The sequence below is a fragment of the Globicephala melas genome, chromosome 5 (genome assembly GCF_963455315.2).
Source record: "Globicephala melas chromosome 5, mGloMel1.2, whole genome shotgun sequence".
NCBI classification, from domain to species: domain Eukaryota; kingdom Metazoa; phylum Chordata; class Mammalia; order Artiodactyla; family Delphinidae; genus Globicephala; species Globicephala melas.
The window spans coordinates 49,247,031-49,265,940 of NC_083318.1; the positions used below are offsets into that span (position 1 = coordinate 49,247,031).

Sequence of the window (18,910 nt, forward strand, 5' to 3'; positions counted from 1 at the left end):
GGCTTAGGAAAAACAAGCATTCAAATTAGACTTTCACAAGCAATGTAGTCTTGTTTTTGTTACTTAACCTTTTAAGACTTACTTCCCTCAGGTGAGTAATATCTACCTTTTGGAGGTTATCGGGAAGAGTACATGAAATAATTCAGGCAATCTCTTAACACAGGGCCTGACTTTTTTTTTTTCTTTTTTTTTTTTTTTTTGCGGTACGTGGGCCTCTAGCTGTTGTGGCCTCTCCTGTTGCGGAGCACAGGCTCCGGACACGCAGGCTCAGTGACCTTGGCTCACGGGCCCAGCCGCTCCGCGGCATGTGGGATCTTCCCGGACCGGGGCACGAACCCGTGTCCCCTGCATCGGCAGGCGGACTCTCAACCACTGCGCCACCAGGGAAGCCCAGGGCCTGACATTTTTTAAAGAACTCATTAAATGTTAGTCCTTATCATCATTGTTAGTCCTTATCATCATTCATCACCATCACCATCACCATCAGATGATGCGTTAGTCTGGGTCCTCCAAGAAGCAGATGCCAGGATGGTATCAAACATGCAAGAAATTTATTAGGGGAAACACCCATGAGAGAAACTGGAGTGGGAGCCAGGAGAGGCTGGGATGCAGGTCTGATGAGTGAAGGAGTAAGGGAAGGAAGAAAGAAGTTTGAGTGAAGCATTTAGACGTAAGTGAAGTTCAAAGAAATTTCACCAGGTCTTTGGGGAGTCCTTGATGCAAAGTCTCCTGTCAGAAGAGTCCCACATCTTCCAGGTCCAGGATTGTCATAACCTTGCCATGCTCATCATTGGCAGGGACCAACCCTGGGAAGTGGGCCTCAGTGCCAACTCCAGCACACGTGATGGATTTCAGGGCTCAGTAGCTGGGGCCCTCAGTCAATTACACTCCTTGGAGTTGCGGGTTTTCAAAACGTGCTATTATGGCAGTCACAGTTTTGAGTGATTTAAACAGTCTTCCCATTTTGGGGGTATTTTATTAATATTTTATATTTAACCTGCATTACTGTAACATTTGGTAGAAGAGGTAAAATAAAGAATTTAAAATATTTCCTTTTGCTTGGGTAACCTGAACTCTTTTAGACTTGCCCAAATCTCACAGTAATTCCAAGCTTTGACTTTGCTTGAATATTTTGGTACAGTTATGTTATTACTTCACCTGGATCTTTCCATGAAAAGTTTTATTTTTCTGCTTCAACTTTAATTTCTATTTAGAAAACTGATTTGATTAAAGAGTGAAAGTTGAAGTGTTTGTAACAGGATTCAATTAAAATAGGTCATTCTTGGGGCTCTGAAAATGGTAACTGGCCTTGAGCAAATTGGAAGAAAAGTTGTAAAATTCAATTGGATGCGTCACAACATTTAACATCTTTAAGGAGGACGTTTTGCCTAATAGATTCAATTTAGAAATATTTAGTGTAGGTCATCAGCTTAAGCACCTAAAAAAAATGTGTTTGTGTTTTTCTCCCTTTAGTTATAGCTAGACTCAGGACACCTGGACTCTATTAAATAAACAATTTGTGATGGGACCTTGAAGAAAGTCAATTAGTTTCTGTGACTTTACCGGTAGGTTAAAAAGGAGATTGTAATATTGGTGAATAATGTGCTTAGAGATGTTTGCCTAAAAGATGCTTTGTCATTGTAAAGTATTATTGAATATTTATGGTCTACCAGACTGAGCCAAATGGCCCAGAGGAAAAAGCAGTCAGATTTATGTAAACCTTGTTCAGTGTCCCAGATACTCCAGGATGGGTGCTCTATATATGAATGAATAAATAAATGGTATAAACATTATTTTAAATTTTGAAAGTACATCAGTAGTATCTGGGGTGTTAGTCAGTATGCCTGACCTGTGACATTGAATGAAACGTCTTCCTCCAGGTAACTATTTCAATTTCATAACTATTTTTAAAGCCAGAGGAATTGATGCAAGTAACGTTTTCTCAGAATTTTGTGTCTGCAAATAAAGGTAAATTATATCTTTACCTAAAACCTACAAGCAACGATTGTCTCTCACCCACAGAGTTGCTCTGGGAATTCACAGACTGAAATTGCATATCTTATACTTCTTTTCTTTCCTTTCTTTTAAAAAGGGTTTGACTCACTGTCTGCACAGTATTGTCACTTTATTGTGATAAATCTGAGCCTTAAAGAAAAAAAAAATTAGCCGTAAACACTGCCCAGGGACTTAATGGATCTTACTGAGCCACGCAATGCAGATGTATTGGGACATAAATAGGTAATAGGAGATAAGAGGCACAGAAGCAATTTATTTGGATTGGGTCACTGCTTAATCCAAATGGGTTCAGCACAGGAATTCATGAAACGTGGCAGTGGGCCAAGAGGAACTTGCTGTGACATTTCAGACTCCCCTACCTCTTTTAATTAACCATTTCCAGTATAACAAAACTTAGATTACGTAAAGATTCAGTAAGACCCGTCAGTACCAAGTGTTGACCTGTCTGTGGGGGATGGATGGTTCTGCTCGCCTAAGGCAACGGACTATGACTCAATTTTACCTCAAGTTGGGCTTTTAATTTCTATGATACATTGATTCTGAACCGCAGTTTTCTAAAAGACAAAAACCACAGCAGAGTTCCCTTATGACACAGCCTGTCATTAAATGCACTTGGAAATATTGCATGGATCTAAATATACGTTTGCAAGTTTAATGAGATATTTGAAAACATAAAAATCACATAGAAAGAGCTTGCTATCATGGGAATGACGGGAATAACAGCAATAGCAATAATAATGTGCCTTTTTAAAACAAATACTGCTTGCCACCATGCCAGACATTTAACACGTTTCCTATATAATCTTTCCCTTTTAAAAAATAAGGACAGAGTACAGCCCCAGCGGGCTTGGCCCTGGGCCGGGAGACCAGAGACCCGAGACCCGGCTTGAGCCAGGAACAAGCCATGCTGGTAGGAAAGAAGACCGCAACTCCTCAGGCAGCTGGACCCCATCTTGAGAGGATACACCTGTGACCTGAGGCTTCCTGCCAAAACTACTAGCCAAGACCGGGGTCTGGAGGAGGAAGTGGTTCTGGAGCTGCTGGGGCTGTGGACGTTCCTCAGCAAGGCTCGGCTTTGCCCCCTTAACTCCTTTACCTTGCTGAGGAAGAAGAGATGACCAGTTCCCAGGAACCTGTTACATTCAAGGATGTGGCCGTGGACTTCACCAAGGAGGAGTGGGGGCAGCTGGACCCTGCACAAAGGGCCCTGTACAAAGAGGTGATGCTGGAGATCTATGGCAACCTGGTCTTAGTGGGAAAGAAACTTTATGACTGTGCCGAGTGTGGCAAGAGCTTCCGTCAGAGCACAGACCTTCACATCCACCAGAGAGTCCACACGACAAAGAAACCTTTTGTGTGCGATACATGCGGCAAAGGCTTCAGTTATAACACGAATCTTTGCGTGCATCAGAGGGTCCACACAGGAGAGAAACCTTTTAAGTGCGAGGAGTGTGGCAAGGGCTTCCATCAGAGCGCCAACCTTCGCATCCACTGGAGAGTCCACACTGGAGCAAAACCGTACAAATGTGAGGAGTGTTGTGAGAGCTACAGACAGAACGTAGACCTCCAAGAGCATCAGAGGGTCCACACAAGAGAAACCATTTCAATGTGAAACCCTTAAAGTACAAGCTTCCATGCTCGTCAGAAAGTCCACACAGGAGAGAAACCTGTAGGTGTGAGGAGTGTGGGAAGGATTTCGATCACAGTGAATCTTCACGTTCTCCAGAGAATGAAACTGCAAACGTGATGGGTGTGTGATAAGGGTTTCTTCAGTTAGAGCTTAGATCTTCGAGTTTATCTAAGAATTAATACAGGAGAAAACCCATTTATATGTGCTAAGTGTAGTAAGGGCTTTGGAAAGAGCACTAACCTTGAGTTCCATAAGTCCCCACAGGAGAGCAATGTTACAAATGTGCAAGTGTGGTAAAGGGTTTCTTTAGAACACAGAGCTTCTCTGCAGAGCGTCTATGCAGGGGAGAAACCGTTGCTTTCAGTGTCTGTGGTTGGGGCTTCCGTTACAGCACAAACCTTCATGCACATCAGAGTCCATGCGTGGTAGAGACCCTATGCGTGTGAGAAGCGAGTCAGGCCTTCACATCCGTCTGACTCCACGTGGGAGAAAACCATGCAGGTGTAGGTGTGTGCATATCTCCCCCTTCCCCGGAGAGCCTGTTTCTACCACGATTATGGCAGCTCCAAGAGAGGGCAGCTGTGTGTGCTTTGCTCGCCGTTGTGTCCCCAGCTCCTAGCACAGTGCCTGGCAGGAGTAGCCACCTAGTAAATATTTGTTGAATGAGAATCCATGTGGGAGAGAACCCCTGTTTGTGTGCTAGTGGGGTAAGGACTTCAAGGTCAACATGTTGAAGCCTTTTTAGAACGTGTGTTTACAGTCAGATCATGGGTTTTGTCATGAGTTAATAACTGCAGGAGAGAAATCCTGTGAGCCTGATGATTATACTAATGGACTTAGAGATAAATGATCAAATTATTAAATCGGTGTAGTAAATTTAAAAATACATGTCTTCAGCATAGGAATCCACACCCCCAAAACTGTATCAGCTGTGAAAATACTTTAGTCAAAATCATACAGTAAAATGTGTATCTATTTGGGAAAAAAAAATCCTGTGTATACCCTAATGAAGTTATGTGTCAGGCTCTGGACTGACCACCTCTGCATAAGGTGGACTCCACCAGAGTCTGGTAGCGGTAGCTCTTCTTTTGTTTTATATTTCATCTCAAAGAGGTTTATGTTAGACAGAACCAATGAGTTATCCAGGGCCAAGGATTAACAAGGTCTTCCTTTTGGGAGAGACGCCCCTTACCTGGCAAAGTGCCCTTCTAGGCTGGAAGCCTGCTGACTGATCTCCCTGCCCATCATATCATCAGGCTGCTGGGAGCTTTGCACCATGGATTGTAGAAATTCCCAGGTGAGGCATCTTCAGGGTAAGTGTCTATAGAAGAGATAGCTTAATAAAAAGGGGGCTGGGTCAGGGTTTACAGAGGGGAGTTAGAGGAGAGGAAAGCAAGTCTGAAACGGTAGGGAATGGTTAGAAGAAAAAGGAAAAGAACAGTGCCTGGGAGGTAGTTGGGGGGGTTCATGGGGGTGGGAAGCCCCAAGGCTTCTCCTAAGTCTCCAGCAAATGTCTCGACCTCCAGTACAGGGCTCTCCTTGGAGATCTATGCTAACCAGAGTGTGGTCTGTAGTGGGTAGAGATGGACCCTAGTGGCATCAGGGTCAGTTGGGGCCAGAGGTGGAAGTGCTGCTGTGAGGGGCCTTGGAAGGCAACTCTATGCCCCATCATTTCCCCACGTGGCCTAAGTCAGGCGGGACCATTATCCCTCCAATAGAAGGAAGGATCATATATGCAGGCAATAATAAGCTTGACCCCCTTCAGGAGGCATAAATTAACTAGAGAACAGCCTGGGGGTCTGGCAATGAAAAGGGAAGACCTGGACCAGTGGAGGTTATGAAAAGGTCAGTGACCCAGTGTCATCTCTAAATCTGGTTAGGGAACAGAGAAAGTTGGTCAACATTTCCACTGAGTCCTTCACCTAAGAGCAACGTGTTTTTCTGCATCCCCGCTAAACAGCCAAATATTTGGGGGTTAGAAAGGCTTTGGGGCTCTTTAGGAGGACTGCCAGTTGAGCTGTCCAGGGACCCCTGGCCTAAGTTGGGAAAGGGGATGGTATCCCTGAGGACTGTGATGGCACCCAAATACCACTGAATGAAGGTATTAATAAAATTCTCACAACACTGAGGTTTTATATTAGTTTCTTTTCCTTCTTCCTCTTTCTTTTTCCTCTCTGTCTCTTCCCTTTTATTTTCTTTCTCTGTGTTTTTAGATTTAAAAAATATTTTAAGTACAAAATATTTCAGACATACAGAAAAGTTCAGAAAATGTAACAGCTATTTTCTCAACTGAGATTAAGTAGATGTTAAATTTTTTGCCATAAGAGCTTCAGGTTTTTGTTTTTTTTTTTTGGTATGGAAAAAAAATGCAACAGATACAACTAAAGCCTCATGCTCTATTCTCTCAACTCTGCTCAGAGGTAACCATTATGCTTTAGTTACTATGTGTTGTTCCTCTGTATGTTTTTGGGTTTTTTATTACCTGTATGTCCATGGTATCTTAACTTTTTACATAGGTAACATCATCTTGTATATTATCTTTTTGCAATTTGCTTGATTCACCAAACATTACAGTTTTGATATTTTTTTATGCTGATGTTTTAGAACAAAGTCATGGATTTTAACTTCTATCATGTTCTAAGCTATCAGACAGGTATTCTTTTCAATAGATTATTTGTATATCCCTGTGCCAGTAACACATTTTTGAGTAATCTAGCTTTATAGTAACTGTCCTAGCTATTTAAAACCCTTTATTCTTTCATATAAATTGTAGGATCAGCTTGCTAAAATTTTTGAAAAAATCTGTTGGATTGGGATTTGGGGAGTTTTGTTTCTTTTTCTCTCATTTCGTTCTTTCCATTGGATTATGTTCTCTTTATTCTCCCTTTATTTTCCTCTACAAGATTAGTATTTACGTTTTATCTCCTTTTGCTTTATGTTAACTTGCATAACTGTTAAATTAAGCCCCTCCTTAACAAGATAGAACAGAACACTAACTCTACTCCTCCTCTCATGTTACATGTTATTGTTGTATCAATACATGGTTTTAATTTCATCATGTTTTTAACTCACCCCAGATTTATCACTATTATTATAGGTTGTAAATAGCCAACACAAGTTTGGATTAACTGAGACATTTACCAGTTTCTTACCACTGGTTCTTGCATTTCCTCCTTCCTTCTGAGTTCCATTTCCTCAGCCTCCCAGAGCAGTTGCAGCTTGTATCGTGGTTAAAAGGACCAGCTCTGCAGTCAGCCTCCTGGGTTTGATATCTGGCTCTGTAGATCTCGAGCTATGTGACCCTGGGCAGAGTACTTAATTTCTCTGTGCTTCAATTTCTCCATCTGTAAAAGAGAGATGATAGTATTATTTGCTTCATGGGGTTGTTATTAGGATCAAATGAATTAATATTTGTAGAATGAGTAAAATAGTGCCAGGCACATACTAAGCCTTATAAAAGTATTTCTTACGTAAATAAAATAAATGAATCCTTCAGTAGTTTTTCAGCAAAAAAAAATAAAATAAAATAAGGACAGAGATTCAAAGAAGTTCAGTTGTCCAGAGTGAACTAGTATGTAGGAGTTCTAGAATTTTTTTTTAATTAGAGACAAAAAAATAAACCCACATTCCTGCTTAGGCAGATTGTAAGGAATTCTTGCCCATTAACTTGTGGGTTTGACATTCTATAGGTGCTAATATCTGGATATGACCCACCTCTCTTCAGGTCTAGCTCTCTAAGTCTACCTATCCCCAGCTCTTCTCTCTTCTCCTGGGAAATGGGAACTAAGAAAGAAAGCCCAGAGTCGTGCCTCATTATCTGAAGCATTGTATGATGCATAAATACTTGCTGATATGGTCAAAAAAAGATCCAGCTGACTCTGAAGTTTGTGATATTTTTACTCGTTACAAAAGGATGCCAAGAGAGACCTTCAAGATGGTGGAGGAGTAAGAGACGTGGAGATCACCTTCCTCCCCACAAATACATCAGAAATACATCTACATGTGGAACAGGAATGCGAGGATTCTTCAATATCCGCAAATCAATCAATGTGATACACCATTTTAACATATTGAAGGAGAAAAACCATATGATCATCTCAATAGATGCAGAAAAAGCTTTCAACAAAATTCAACACCCATTTATGATAAAAACCCTCCAGGAAGTAGGCATAGAGGGAATTTACCTCAACATAATAAAGGCCATATATGACAAACCCACAGCCTACATTGTTCTCAATGGTGAAAAACAGAAACCATTTCCTCTAAGATCAGGAACAAGACAAGGTTGTCACTCTCACCACTATTATTCAACATAGTTTTGGAAGTTTTAGCCATAGCAATCAAAGAACAAGAAATAAAAGGAATCCAAATTGGAAAAGAAGAAGTCAAGCTGTCATTGTTTGTAGATGATGTGATACTATACATAAGATATCCTAAAGATGCTACCAGAAAAGTACTCAAGCTAATCAGTGAATTTGGTAAAGTAGTGAGATACAAAATTAATGCACAGAAATCTCTTGCATTCCTATACACTAATGATGAAAAATCTGAAACAGAAATTAAGGAAACAATCCCATTTACCATTGCAACAAAAAGAATAAAATACCAAGGAATAAACCTACCTAAGGAGACAAAAGTCGTGTATGCAGAAAACTATGACACTGGTGAAAGAAATTAAAGATGATACAAACAGATGGAGAGATATACCATGTTCTTCAATTGGAAGAATCAACATTGTGAAAATGATTATACTACCCAAAGCAATCTACAGATTCATTGCAATCCTGATCAAACTACCAATGGCGTTTTTCACAGAACTAGAACAAAAAATTTCATAATTTGTATGGAAGCACAAAAGACCCCAAATAGCCAAAGCAATCTTGAGAAAGAAAAATGGAGCTGGAGGAATCAGGCTCCCTGACTTCAGACTATACTACAAAGCTACAGTAATCAAGACAGTATGTTACTGGCACAAAAACAGAGGTATAGGTCAATGGAGCAGGACAGAAAACCCAGAGATAAACCCACACACATATGGTGACCTTATTTTTGATAAAGGAGGCAAGAATATACAATGGAGAAAAGGCAACCTCTTCAATAAGTGGTGCTGGGAAAACTAGACAGCTACATGTAAAAGAATGAAATTAGATCACTCCCTAACACCATACACAAATATAAACTCAAAATGGATTAAGGACCTAAATGTAAGACCAGACACTATAAAATTCTTAGAGGTAAACATAGGCAGAACACTGTGACATAAATCACAGCAAGCTCCTTTTTGACCCACGTCCTAGAGAAATGGAAATAAAAACAAAAGTAAACAAATGGGACCCAATGAATCTTAAAAGCTTTTGTGCAGCAAAGGAAACTATAAACAAGACGAAAAGACAACCATCAGATTGGGAGAAAATATTTGCAAATGAATCAACTGACAAAGGATTAATCTCCAAAATTTACAAGCAGCTCATGCAGCTCAATATCAAAAAAACAAACAGCCCAATCAAAAAATGGGCAGAAGACCTAAATAGACATTTCTCCATAGAAGATATACAGATTGCCAACGAACACAAGAAAGGATGCTCAACATCACTAATTATTAGATAAATGCAAATCAAAACTACAATGGGGTATCACCTCACACTGGTCAGAATGGCCAACATCAAAAAATCTACAAACAGTAAATGCTGGAGAGGGTGTGGAGAAAAGGTAACCCTCTTGCACTGTTGGTGGGAATGTAGATTGATACAGCCACTATGGAGAATAGTATGGAGGTTCTTTAAAAACCTAAATATAGAACTACCATATGATCCAGCCATCCCTCTATTGGGCATATATCCTGAGGAAACCATAATTCAAAAAGAGTCATGTACCACAATGTTCATTGCAGCACTATTTACAATCGCCAGGATGTGGAAGCAACCTAAGTGTCCATCGACAGATGAATGGATAAAGAAGATGTGGCACATATATAGAATGGAATATTACTCCACCATAAAAAGAAGTGAAACTGAGTTATTTGCAGTGAGGAGGATGGACCTAGAGTCTGTCATACAGAGTGAAGTAAGTCAGAAAGAGAAAAACAAATACCGTATGCTAATATATATATATGGAATCTAAAAAAAAAAAGCTTCTGAAGAAGCTAGGGCAGGACAGGAATAAAGACGCAGACATAGAGAATGGACTTGAGGACATGTGGAGTGGGAAGGGTAAGCTGGGACGAAGTGAGAGAGTGGCATTGACATATATACACTACCAAATGTAAAATAGATAGCTAGTGGGAAGCAGCCGCATAGCACAGGGAGATCAGCTCTGTGCTTTGTGACCACCTAGAGGGGTGGGATAGGGAGGGTGGGAGGGAGGGAGATGCAAGAAGAAAGGGATATGGGGATATATGTATATGTATAGCTGATTCACTTTGTTGTAAAGCAGAAACTAACACACCATTGTAAAGCAATTATACTCCAATAAAATTTAAAAAAGAAAAAGAATATATATATATATTTATATATATGTATAACCGAATCATTTTGCTGTATACCTGAAACTTACACAACATCATAAATCAACTATATTTCAATAAAAATTAAAAAAAAAAGATGCCATTAGCCTATTTTCATGAGTGCCAGGTTTAAATAGGTATTTAATAGCATATATCAAAATGGAATTAATTAAAATAAGACATTTGAATTTAACTGACATAATTGATTTACTAGGCCTAATTCTCGGAATATATTTAGGGAGCCCATTATTTTGCTTAGTTATGTTGGGCAATGAAAATCTGTAATTTGTGTTTGATAAGAAAATAATGAAAATCAAATGAGTGTTTATAAAATTCTTGGGTTGATTTGTTTCTAGAATTAGGCCAGAATTCCAGGAGTTGGGGTATTTTGCTTATCACATGATGTCGCTGGGAAATAACCGATAAAGGCATGGTGCTCTTTGTAATTTTCATGCATCAGAGGCAGGTAAGAGTTAAAGGGTTTATTTAAGTCTTGCAAAGGGTGTTTCTTCTGGGCAACAGCAGTTGGAATGTAGGGCACTTTTTGCATTTTAAGCACTGTTTGATCCCTTGTCCCATAGTTATGTAATAAGAGAACTTTATTATTATTATTTTAAAAAGGGAAACAGAAAAAAGCCCGGTGGAAAAAAATGCTTGCCTCTAGGGGAAGAGCTTTCATAGTGCATTTTGTCCAGGAGCCATTGCCCCCTGCCCCAAAGTTCTGGAACAGGATGAATGTCCTTCTTACGGTACTGAGAGGCTAGATGATGCTGAAATGCATCTCCAGAAAAGAGAACCAGCCCTGTAGTCATCAAGGAGGGCAGGGAGTCAAGGTGGGTTCCTAAAAGGACTATTTACTTTGAGATCTCTTCTTAGGAGAGAGTGTAGCCTGGAGTCATAGGTACAAATACTGTTTATCAACAACAACAATGAAACACTGCCTCCCAGCAAGCCAGTTTTAAATGCCTCAACTCCCATAAACATCCAAGAAATTTTCTCAACAACACTGCCAAAGAGGAAGACCCAGGTTTATTATCATCCTCATTTTGCAGATAAGGAAACTGAGGCACAGAAAGGTTGAGTGAATTCTCTAAGGTCACAAAGGTAGCGAGGTGTAGAGATAAATTAACATAAAGAAAATATGAATTGAGAGACCATTGAGCGTAGTCAGAGCACAGTCTTGGATCAGTTACACCAGCTTACAATTTTAGGTTCACTACTTACCAGCTCTGTGATCTTCTTAAACTCAAGGAAACCTCAGATTCTTCATGGCTAAAAGCGGTAGAATCAGAAGGCAGAAAGCATGTGATGGGGTTCAGGACAAGTTCTCGCTCTCCCAAAACATGGCACTTTGGAAACTGAAGGAGTTTGAGAAAGTGGCAGAAACAGGAAGGTCTCTCTGATCCTCAGCCCCTGAAACAGGTCATAAAACATTCATGTGAGAGGTGTTCTCCCTATACCTGGAGGAAAGGCGCATTCTTATCTCAGAAGACAGAGGGACATTGAGAAAAATCTGAATAAGCAGGCCTTGCTAAGTTTCCCCCAAGTTAGCACATACTCCTTGACCTATCATATTCCTCCACAACTGTCTACTCTTCATCAAACCCAGCATAAAAGTACTCAGGTGTAACTATTTTGTCTGGTCTTCATTTCCTTGCGAAGTCTCCCATGTCATGTAAAACTTATATCACATAAATTTGCATGCTTTTCTCTTGTTAACCTGTCTTTGTCAGTTTAATTTTCAGGCCCAGCCAGGGACCCTTAGAGGGTCAAGGAAAATTTTTTACCCTACACATGTAAAGTGCTTAGCAAAGTGCCTGCCCCCTGCTGAGGGCTTAATACATAATAGCTACTATCATCATCATGATGCTTTTTCCAGTATACCATTCCGTCCTCCCAAATGGGGCTCAGATTAGCATAGTGACAATCAGAGGCTGAAGCCAGCCTAGATGAATGCAATGCTCTGATGGATGAAAAGAAGAGGAGAGGTTTTCTTTCAAAGGCGAGAAAAGTGTCTTTCAGTAGATGGAGGAATTCTGTGCATAAATGCCTGAATGCAAAGAGACTTAACTGAAAGATAAAAGAATAATTGCAGTAGAATAGTAGAGGCAAAAGTAGTTAAGACAAAAAGGACAAGTGTTAAACAGGACTACAGTAAATGAAGAGGGAGTCAGGAGTCTTTGTAGCTGAAGACATTATGATTATCAGAAAACAAAAAACACAAGTACAGGGTTGGAGCCCAGAAAGTCAAGTCCCAGAACCAGGATTAAATTTCCTCTCACTATTTATTCCTAGAAGAATTTATCACTTCCCTGAATTATTAAGTCAGTAATTAACTTATAATCATGTTCTGTTATACATTATATTTGTACAGTCCACGAGTACAACACTCAGGGCACGCTCATAAAAGTAACTTCTTAATTTTCCCCACTGTACCTTTACATTTACCTAGTGGGAGTAGTTCTTCCCTTCTCTTTAGAAGAAAACACAGGTAGGCTCTGTTTGTCTGGTGGCCTTAAGTCTTATTGTATACTGGATATATTCTTTTTTAAATTGAAGTATAGTTAATTTACAGTGTTGTGTTAGTTTCTGGTGTACAGTGAAGTGATTCAGTTCTACATATATATACATACTTTCTTTTTCATATTCTTTTCCATTACAGTTTACTACAAGATATTGAATATAGTTCCCTGTGCTCTATAGCAGGACCTTGTTGCTTATCTATTGTACTGGATATTTTCTATGTGTCCATTGGGATCCACTCTCCACCTTTCCCTGCTCTTGGCCCTGGGAGAAGACCTATATGGATGGCATTGTCCTTTGGCTCCAGTTTGGACTTGATCATCAGGAAGCATTAGCAGGAGATGGTAGAGTCTGGGTAGGAGGAGGGAGAAGACAAAGTATTTATTCTTCCTGTCCCCCCATCTACTGGATTGCAGTGGGTTGGCTCTGCTAAAGAACTCCTCTCCTGCCAGGCAGCCCTCAGCAAGCCACTACTCTCTGCAGGCTTTGGAAGCCCCTTCTGCCCCAGCACCTTCTGTGGTGCTGTTGACTTCCTGCTGCTGCAGGCCCGGAGGTTCTGCGCCATCCTTGTTGCTTTCCTCAGACCCTGCTCACACCATAGTAAAATGTCCCTGTATAAAACTCTCCTCAATTACCCAGTTTGAGTGCCATCTGTTTCCTGCTGGGACCCCGGCTGATACATATGGCCACTTCAGTTGCAACACATAGTCTCATTTTGGTATTTAGAATAATTAATCTATGAAATAGTTAAAACTCCAAATCGGATTTAAGGTTAAGTTCCTTTCTTAGCTCTATTGGAGGAGGGGGTGTGTTCATCTTCATTTTTTCCCTGCTTCTCTGATTTCCGATTGTTCATCAAAGCTTCTGACCTAGTTAAACCTGGTTGACCTGGTTGAAGGCAAGGTAATGAAAAGGAAAGTTCTTAGGTTGGCTTCACAACATCCGATTTTGACAGATATTTCGATGATTCTTTTTCTCGTGGACACATGTGTGGCTTCCAGAGACCTCCCCAGTATCTGAGTACCGGGCAGTATCTGAGTACCACAAATGCATATCTCCCCCAGCCCATCACTTTCTCTATTCAGCCTCAGCTCCCATCTGTTGAGGAAAAGTCTGTTCTATAGAAGCATTAAAGATGTTTGTTTTCAGGTTTTTTCCGTTTCTTAAGATAATTTTAATAACACATTTTTCCTCAAAAACCATTCTGCTTTATTTTCTGTTTACTCCAAGATTTAGTTAGAATTTTAAATAAAATCCAAGTGGATAGATTGGCTTATTCTTTGGTTGTTAAAAATCTTCCTCCCTTCCTCCCTTCCTTCCTTCTTTTCTTCTTTTTTGTTTAATTGTCAGAGAATGTAGCCTGCATGAGTTCTAATATTTGTGAATACTTCAAGCGTGTTTGAAAATAATTTTCTATTGCTGATTACCAATCTTTGTTTCTCTCATTCATGTGTGTGTTTCATATGTATATATACACACACATACATATTTACCTATATGTGTAAAGTCATACATAGACTTCTGTCCATAAGAGAATAAGCTTATAAACTATATTAACCAAATTCTTTCTTTCTTTTTCAATTTCTGAGAGAATTTCTCACTGTCTTAATTAAGTTTTCAATATATCCCAGCATTTGTAGCAGATTTTTTCTTGTGTATTTCAAAACTCTGTTGTTAGATGCACAAAAGTTCATGATTACTCTATAGTTTTGGTGGGCTATAAGCTTTATTAATATGAGCTTATTATTCTTTGTTTTATTTGATGCTTTTTCCTTGTATTCATTTTTATATCATATTAATATTACTAAATCTACTTTATTTTTATCAGTACTTACGTGTAAATATTTTTTTCATCTTAATCTTTACCTTTGGTGAAACAGGACTGTTTAATGGATTTATAATTTTTATGATTACCAATATGGTTCAACTTTTTTCTGCCATTTTATTATTTTATATCTTCTAATGTGATAGTTTCCTTTTGCTTTGTGCTCCCTCTCTTCTGTCCGTTTCCCCTTCTCATTGTATGTTTCTTTACTCTTTTTCCCATCTCCTGCAGTGTTTTCCAGTGGAGGTGCCACTGGCAGTTGTTCTGGCCATTCCTTGGTGTGTGTGGCTGTTCTGTACTTAGCAGGACCTCTTATTGGCCCTGTCACTAAATAGCAGCAGCATCCCAGTCACTGGCACAGTCAAAAGCACACGTGCATGTTTCCACATGCCTCCTTCCATGGCATGCCCTCCTATTTGCTGACTAGTTTGGGACCTAGGTCTACCATTTTCCTTCTCTTTATTATCTTTATTTTTCTAACTTAACTTTTAGTTTTATCTTAGTAACATACGTGCATAGTTTAAAAACTCAGATAGTACTGTGAGAGTTATAATACCCAACAACAATATGTCACTCCTCTCTGCTTCTTATTTATTCTCCTCAAAGCCAATGCTTTTGAGTCTTTTCACTTTTACTAGGATTTACTTTATGTTTCTAAAGAGCATGCCTATACAGCTATTATTTGATGTTCTAGTTGAAAATATAACATTGACTTCCTATTATGTCAGATTAGATTTTTTTTTAGGCCTGCTTACAGTATCTGCTCACAAAGCAAACTTTCTCTTCTCCATTTTCTAATGTGAGTATTTGGGAATTAAACAAATTTTGTTTAAATTATCATTTAGTTTTTGCATCACAGTTTTATGTAAATATTGTGTGCAAGTGAGCCTAACATCCTATGACTTTCTTTTCTTGTACGGTTTTTATTTTGGCCTGAGAGTCAATACTTTGTTGTTGTTGACTTCCTGTTCTGTGATTCTTTCACTAATTCACCCCGACACTGTCACTGTCTGCCAGAAATGTAAATTATTTCTTGACATTTTCAAACGTATCACATACTTCATCCGTTTCTTTTGTTTTTATTTTCTTGGAGACATCCTTCTGGAACCCTCCATCCTCCTGTGTTGTGATAGTGAAATGCGTTTCTACTTGGTGTGGTGGTTTTTCTTATCACTTTTGGGGCCCTCATCCCTTCTGAATTAGCTTCAGGCACAGGGCACTGTTTCTAGATCAGGGAATCTTTGCTCTCCACAACCTCAAAGTTTCACATAGAATAGTTACGTCTAATATTCTTAATGAATGTTAGTTGTAATAATATATAAATGTTTTCATTTGAAAATACATCAGGTCACAATTTTTGAATGGCAATTACTTGAATTTTTAACTGTCTCCTCTTTTTAAAAAAAATTAATTTATTTTCAGCTGCGTCGGGTCTTTGCTGCTGCGCGCAGGCGTTCTGTAGTTGCGGCGAGTGGGGGCTACTCTTCGTTGCCGTGCGTGAGCTTCTCATTGTGGTGGCTTCTCTTGTTGTGGAACACGGGCTCTATGAGCGTGGACTTCAGTAGTTGTGGCACGTGGGCTCAGTAGTTGTGGCTTGCAGGCTCTGGAGCACAGGCCCAGTAGTTGTGGCTCACGGGCTTAGTTGCTCTGCGGCATGTGGGATCTTCCCGGACTAGGGCTAGAACCCATGTCCCCTGCACTGACAGGTGGATTCTTAACCACTGTGCCACCAGGGAAGTCCTATATTTCCTCTTTCAAGTAAAGAATTTGCAATCACTTACAAACACGGAGACAGCTTTTCCACATTTCTGTGAAGCAATGACATAGCAAACATCAATATTCCTATTTTATGTTAAGCATGCCACACAAAAAGCATTTTCCTAAGCTGTTCCCATATGCCATTCTTGCTACTGGAGAAACAAAAATGAGTGAGTGACACCTGGACCCTGCCTTGACAGAGCTCAAAGTGCAAAGGAGGCAAAAGATGTTTTTAATGTTGACTCGACACCATGTGTTATTTGTCCAGTGTGTACCCTGAGGAGAGTGTGATCGTGAAGAGTTAGAGAATGCTCTTGAGAAGAGGTTGTAAAGTAATGTCATTTTGGGGTTTTGAAGGAAAAGTATATATACACACACACACACGTCAGACACTTATTTCGTTTTTGCTTGACGTGATTTCCTTTGTGCAGAGGACTGAGGTCTGTATAGATCTATGTCCTCACAAACGGCATTGTCATGGAAAAAGTGAAAGCGACATGACACCATTTGTAATGACGAATTCTAAACCAGGTAGCCGAGGACCCCGCAGACCCAATCATGCAGGTCCAGACACTGAATCTTCATCACAGGCAAGTTTGCAAATGTGAGTTACAGTGCTTCCTACATGTGTACTCTGGTATCAAGAGCTGGCCACAGAAAGAAGAAAAAAGAGCAAATGGTCACTTTTTGTGTAAATTTTTAGTTAGTATTTATTGCATTGAGTCTAGAAGACTAGAAAACTAAGACTTGCTGGACACATACTATCTGCCACATGCCCTGTAGACACTTTGGCTTTGGCTCAGTTGATCTTTATGAGAACCCTACAAAGTGGATATTATCCTCTCACTTCATATACAGAGAAGACAAGTAGAGATGGAGCTGAAACTCCTCTATGCCAGCTTTAGAGCCTGTGCTCTTTCCATAATCCTTTGCAGCCTTGGAAGTTTTTGATATTTTGATTTGTAGGTAATGTTAATAGTTTACATTTTTTTGTGGGAATCCTTTCTATGTCCTCATATGGTAAGAATTTCAGAGACAATTTTATTTTCTTCCAAATTACTAAAAAAGCAAAATACAGGAATTTGTCATTTTTGCCAAAAATATTGCAACAACCTGCTAACTGGTCTTTGGGCTTCTAGTGCCTTCTTTCTGCAATTCACCCCCACCATTGCCACCGAATTACACGTTTGCTTTTCCCTTATCAGAGCCACTGTTATACCTCCTACTCATCTTTCAGCACCTGCCTTAAAATGTTTTCTCGTGGGCAAGTCTACCTGCCTCCCAATGACGGAAGTAACTCGTGAGTGCTTGCTTCTTGGTTCTCCCGTAGTGCTTTTACATGATTTTAATATAGCTCTTATCTTAATGTAGTCTAAGACTTTGTCTGTTATCAACTAGACTGTGAGATCTCAAAGGAAGGTAGATATTGCAGTTATTATTTGGGAAATGTGTAGAGGTGGAATGAAACATTAATTCACAAAGAAAGATTTCATTTTGTCTAAGACTTACCTAAGTTGTAAGTAATGAAGGAGTTTAAACTGTTGATGTCAGTAAGGGTAGGACTGGGGTATCATGTTTTGATAGTCACAGTTATTAGCTATATGATATTGGAAAGTTACTCAATCTTTATACTTTTGTTCTTATTAGTAATAGTAGTACATCTTCTAAGGGTTGTCATGGGGGGAGAATGAGATGGCCGATGTAAGTTTTTGATATAGGAGTGATAGAAAGCCAAGGCTCAGTAAATGGCCCTTATTATGAACAATGAAATGTATTATAAGATTTGTTTGTTCAAAAAACAATAGCAGGCTTTGTGCAGTGGCAGTATCGTAGCCAATGATGTTTATCCGAGGCACGATTATTGCTAATTGAAAACTTTTCCCAAAAAACAATAGCAAAAAACATTTATAATTTCTGTGTAGAGAATCAAAAATAAAACTGATATCCACATACTCACCATATTTCTAGGACCCCCTCTTCAGTACTTTCTCCTACCCCTTTTCCCAGAGGTACCCACTAAGATGAGTTTTGCATTTATTCATTCCTTGCTTTTCTTTATGATTTTATCATGGGAGACTATATAGCTGAACAATTTCTTGTTTAGCTTTACATGTTTTGGACATTGTATAAATGGAAATACATTGTGTGTATTTTTTGCTTCTTCCCTCTCAATATTATATTTGGGAAATTTATGCATGGTGATACAGATGTGGTTCATTCATTCTTACCCCTGTATAGTCTTTCATTGTATGACTATTCCATAGTTTATTCATTCATTCATTGATTTGTTGTCCTGACAAAGGAAATTTGGGCTGTTTCCAGTGATGGTTTTTGTTGCTGCTTTGCAATCATGGTTATATATGTCTCCTGGTCTACATTTGTAGAAACAGGATATATGGTGGTATGTGAATTATGGGGTTTTGATAGATGTGCTTCTTCAACTCTACTAGGTATTTCTGTATTGTTCTCCTACCAGCATTGTATAAACATTCTTGCTTTGCAACAGTCTCTCTAATGCTTGATATTGCCCAACTTTTAAATTTGTGCCAACTGTGTGGTTGTAGAATAGTATCTCATTGTGGTTTTCATTTGCATTTCCCTGTTTTTTAATGATCTCCTATGTGTTTTTAAATGTTTACTAGCCATGTGTTTCTCA

At 39.4% G+C, this 18,910-nt stretch overlaps 2 pseudogenes; both read left to right on the forward strand.

Moving 5' to 3' along the window:
* Positions 1–18,910, forward strand: part of LOC115839930 (cytosolic beta-glucosidase-like) — a 150,486-nt pseudogene that overhangs the window by 25,298 nt on the left and 106,278 nt on the right.
* LOC115839936 (U4 spliceosomal RNA) lies at positions 18,062–18,178 on the forward strand (annotated as a pseudogene).